Source organism: Hylobates moloch, unplaced genomic scaffold, assembly GCF_009828535.3.
Source record: "Hylobates moloch isolate HMO894 unplaced genomic scaffold, HMol_V3 SCAFFOLD_9, whole genome shotgun sequence".
NCBI classification, from domain to species: Eukaryota; Metazoa; Chordata; class Mammalia; order Primates; family Hylobatidae; genus Hylobates; species Hylobates moloch.
Window position 1 is genome coordinate 103767009 of NW_026652284.1, and position 5452 is coordinate 103772460.

At 46.8% G+C, this 5452-nt stretch overlaps 1 pseudogene; it reads left to right on the forward strand.

The window, feature by feature from the left end:
* Positions 1–284: 284 nt before the first annotated feature.
* On the forward strand, positions 285–431 carry LOC116814057 (U2 spliceosomal RNA; annotated as a pseudogene).
* Positions 432–5452: the final 5021 nt, after the last annotated feature.

Genomic DNA, 5452 nt, shown 5'->3' on the forward strand with positions numbered 1-5452 from the left:
ATAGTGACTCCTTCCTACTTCTGTGCCCATCAACCAATAACCCTCCTGTATGCAACTGAAGGTGTGTGGGACCTTGGAAGCTGGTGGAAGAGGGCATCTTGGGGAAGAAGGAGTGGTACAGGTGGTCAAGTATTTCCAAGAGGGAAAATTAATGTATATACTTAGAGAAGCTATGATCATGAAAGCCCACCATACATTCAAGAATAAATTCATACCAAAGGAACCTCATTGCTTTTTAAATTTATTGTGTTACTGTGTAAGACTACTTAGAAAGGAGAGTGTCCATCACTTCTCGGCCTTTTGGCTAAGATCAAGTGTAGAAAGGAGAATGCCCTGAATGAAGTGTGTCTTGATTTCATTATAGCAGCTGGCACAAGCTAGCTGATTAGATGTGGGCACAATGGAGAAACGTGGCTGCTAACTCACAGCCGGATGGTTTCAAGGCTGGTGGAGCCATGGCACACTGATGGGTCGAGTCACAGGTTGAGAAACTTGTGGGTGGAGTTTGTCCCTTCGTCTCATCCTCTTCAATATATTCTGTTGCCAACTTGAATAAATATACAGAAAGTATAAGATAAAAGAGAGATGACAGAAGCGAGACCTCCAAAAATCTTTGTAGACTTGAAGGAGATGGAAATCAGGATAATATGTAATAGTAATGAAAATGAGAAGTCCTATAACTAGGTTGAAAAAGAAAGGTTCAATGTGATGGAGAGCCAGAAGTCCCAGGCCTTTTAGTTGACAGAAAACATAATGTGGGTCAACAGTAAGTCATTGTTGCTTCCCACAGTTAATTCCATCTTAATATATACATTAAAATATAATATATTAACGTACATGGGGTATACAGAGTGGGGAGGGATGAGTTGCACTGTTTGGGCCACTTCTGAGTCCTGTGTCTTGAAGTTCTGGAATGCTTTCAGAGGCGGGAACAGGACAGTAAAGAGCTTAGAAATAATTGCAGAAGTCTCAGATTTCCACCCTGAGTGAGTGTGGTTTGTGTGAAAAGACTTAGGGCAGACGGCACGAGGGCTGTCTTCCATATTGGAAGGGCTGAAGTGCGCACGTGAATTAGACTTACATTTGTGGCTTCTGGGGTCAGAAGTGGACCAATGAGCAAATGACAGGGAGGTTTGTGCACAGCCCAGAGAAGAGCTTCCTTCCAGAGCTGTTGTTGTGTTGTAATAGTCACCTCCTTGCCACTGGAAATCGGTGTTGCTGGAATCAAAGTGGAGCCTGGATGACCAACTATTAGAGATGGTGGAGACCAAAGAACTTTCCCTAAGTGAGGAAGGAGGCATTCCACCATACCCTGGTCCCAGGTGTACATATCATGTACACTCTGTTCAGGTGGTCTCACACTGTCCTCTAACACAGCTCTTGTACCCTGTGTCGTAACTGCACATACAGTAGTGTCACCTGGATATCACCTGAGGCTTCCCTTCCCCTCAGAGATCTCACTACGCTTGACCTGAATCCCCAGTTGCATGATAGCCTTGAGCCCTCCCACGGTTCCTGTGATTCTGGGGCTTCCTCTCTTGGTCTCTGTGTCCCTCCTCTTCCGTGGTAATCTGGATATGAAACCCATGAGAAAGGCCTGTGGTTTGTTCAGAGGAGAATGACAACCTCAGAGGGTTTATGTGGAACCAAGGGATGGTTGAGGCTGGAAATGCCAAATAGAGTCCTGTCTTGGATGGTTCCATTGTCAGAGTCCTGGCAAGAAACAGATGTAATACTCCATCTGGATCATTTGGAGTATAACATCTCCCTTAACATAGTAAATGGAATGTTTACGAAGGCATGGGCAGTGTTAGGAGAAGCAACCAAGGACGATGCAGTGGCTGAGGTAATGAATAACGGGGAGCTGTGGGCCGGGCCTGGTGGCTCATGCTTATAATCACAGCATGTTGGGAGGTTGAGGCAGGAGAGGATTGTGTGAGCCCAGGAGTTTGGGACCAGCCTTTGCAACATAGTGAGAGCTCGATCTCATCTTTACAAAAAATAAACAAAATTAGCCATGCATGATGGCATGTGCCTGTAGTCCCAGCTACTTGGGAGGGTGAGGTGGGAGGATCACTTGAGCCCAGGAGGTCGAGGCGGCAGTGAGCTGTGATCGCACGACTGCAGTCCAGCCTGGGCAACAGAGTGAGACTCTGTCTCAAATAAGATAAAATAAAAATAAAAATAATGATGGAGAGCTGTGGCAGGCAGTGCAATGGGCTCCCAAAGTCCCCAGGTTCAAATCACCTGTTCTTGTGAATATGCTAATTTACATGATAAAAGAGACTTTGCAGATGTGGTTAAGTTAGGGATCTTCATGGAGGGAGATTATCCTGGATTATCCAGGTGGCTCAATGCAATCACAAGTCCTTGTAACTGGGAGGCTGTAAGATCAGAGATGGAAAAGGGATGTGACCATAGAAGCTGAGGCCAGAGTGATGCGGGGACATGAGCCAAGGAAGGAGGACAGCTTCTAGAAACTCAACAAGACAAAAAAATGAATTCTTCCCTAGAACCTCCAGAAGCAATGGAGCCTTGCCAACCCATTTTAGACTTTTTTTTTTTTTTTTGGAGACAGAGTGTCTCTCCGTCCCCAGGGCTGGAGTGCAGTGGTGAGATCTTGGCTCACTGCAACCTCTGTCTCCCAGTGGGTGCCACCATGCCTGTCTAATTTTTGTATTTTTAGTAGAGATGGGGTTTCACCATGTTGGCCAGGCTGGGCTCGAACTCCTGACCTCAGGTGATCCTCCCGCCTTGGCCTCCCAAAGTGTTGGGATTATAGGCATGGTGAGCCACCGTGCCCAGCCCCATTTTAGACTTCTGACCTATAGAACTATAAAATAACACATTTGTTTTATTTTAAGGCCACAAATGTGAGGCAATTTCTTATAGCAGCAATAGGAAGTGGATGCAGGGGGCTTCACAGCCCTTATGCATAAAGCAGCAGCAAGGGGAGGTGGGTGTGACCGGATCCCAGGGAGGCTGCATGGACAGTCAACTGACACCCGGCTCTCCTGTGGCCTAGCAGAGAGGTGTCAGTTGGAATAAACACTCTGTCCTCAGCCTGCCTCATGCTCCAATCTTCCTGTCTTCCTTCTATAGGCCAGGCCTAGCCAGAAGCTACAGGCAAGGAACCCACAGATGCAGTTCAGCAGGTCCACCTCCCAGGCCACAAAGAAGACAAAGAAGGGTGGAAAATGAATTAGAAGTGGAGAAAGGGTTGACTTGGAGGGGGTGATGCTTAGAGAAGCCTTTAATTGTGCTGGGCTTTGGAGGGAGAGAGTTTACCAGGCAGACAAGTCAGGAAAGGGCATTCTAGACAATGAGACCAGCACATACAACAGAGGCATGAAGTAGGCGACCCATTCAGGGAGCTGCACGTAATTTGACGTGGCTGGAACAGAGGACGCATGTGGCGCTCAATGAGAGGCTTTGGGAGCACTGGCCTGTTGCCATGGCAGTGAGCTTGGGTGTTAGACCAGCGTTAATGGGAAGCTTCAAAATGATCCTAAAATTTATTGCAAAAATGAAAAAAGGAACTCTTGGCAAACTTCCAAACTACGCAGTTATTTTTTGTTTATTTTTTTGGATGCCCTTTCTGTGTCCATCCAAATCCCTCCTCCCATCCAAAACGAGGTAGACATAAGGGAGGAGACCACCCCTCTTATTGTCTTATGCCCAATTTCTGCCTCCAAAGAAAGAAGTAAAAACTAAAAGGCAGAAATGAAATCCACAGGCAGACAGCCCAGCACCACACCCTGGGCCTGGTAGTTAAAGATCGACCCCTGACCTAATTGGTTATGTTATCTATAGATTACAGACATTGTATGGAAAAGCACTGTGAAAATCCCTGTCCTGTTCTGTTCCGATATAATTACCCATGCATGCAGCCCTTAGAGTTATAACGGCTACATTACAACTCTCACACGGACCCCCTTAGAGTTGTAAGGCCTCAAGAGGGACAGGAATTGCTCACTCGGGGAGCTCGGTTTTTGAGCCTTGAGTCTTGTCGACGCTTCCGGCCGAATAAAGCCCTTCCTTGTTTAACTCAGTGTCTGAGGGGTTTTGTCTGCGGCTTGTCCTGCTGCAGACATTGTTAATGGTCTGGTGGCATCTTCATTGACATATTACATGTTTTATGATGTAACATTTCAAATCTACCAAAACAGTAAAAGGAATTATTTGCCCATTACCCAGATTCAACAGTGATCTATTGAGTAATTACAAACAGGAGAGTGATACGATTAGGATTGTGTTCTAGAAAGACCTGTGGGAAAGCTAAGTGGGTGGATTGGAGGGCCTCAGCCTAGAGGAGGGGAGACAGGTTAAGCACTTCTTGCAAATATCCAGGCAAGCAATGCTGAGGGCATTGAGGGCAGTGAGGGTGTCAGAGGGCAGGCGGTGGAGGAGAGGAGGGGGCTGATCCAGAAAGGTGTTTAGAATTGATGGGCTGTGTGTGTCTCAGTCATGAGTCTTTCACTGGATCTAAGATGCTATGCAGTATTTGGGTATCTGGAATCCTGCTCCACAGTATGGATTAATGAACATGTCTTATGCTTATGAAGTGGAACTCATTATTCTTGATTAAATAACATGTTTTGGGGGATTTCTATGGTTGGGAACCTCAGAGGAGCCTCTCAGTTTCACAAAATGCTACCCAGATGCAATGATGTCATTTATGAGGCCACGGTCCTCTTCAGGTAGGGGGCAGCTATATTCTATTTGTTTAATAAAAGTAGATGTTTTGAATGACTTCCAGAGAGAGCTTGGATTCCACAGGCAGATGGAGCTATTATCCGTGTTTTTTTCTCCCCAGTGACAGGCTGCAAGCCTGTAATTACAGTGACTAGCAGCCCTCATTTGGGAGCTGGGATGGTTCTACAAACACCACTTCAGTCCTCACCTCCTCTACTGGCTGCTGAAGCTGCTGAACTGGGGGACATACCTTAATGAGACGCAGCAAACATGGCTCAAACCCAGCTACCTTCTTGGTATCCACTCAATTTATGGAAAGCTCTCGTATCCTTGTGTGCTGCTGGGGGCAATGAAAGCTGCCTCACCACCCTTCTGGCTCCTAGGCCTCTGTTCTGTCCAAGTCTCTCGTCCCCAGCCCCAAGCAATATTTGCAAGTCTTTTGCCCCAGCAGCCATGCATACGGGAATGATTGACTGGCTTGCATGTTGCTGGCACTTCTGATACAGGACATTATTTCATAATGTCTATTTCAGATCCATCTGTAGTTCTCCTTTTCTCCCCGACAGTGCAGGGCGAGGCTGTGGCTACAATGGCCACTGGTACCCTCGTAGCTGTCTCTGTTTCTGGAGCTTACATGGGTGTTGGGGGATAAGGGTGTGGTGGGGTGATGGTTAGGAGTAGGCAGAGTTGCCTCCTGACTTGGCCGTTCAAGAAGAGGTTTCTCTTCTCTCCCTGTGGGTTGTTGCTGCCAGGTCTC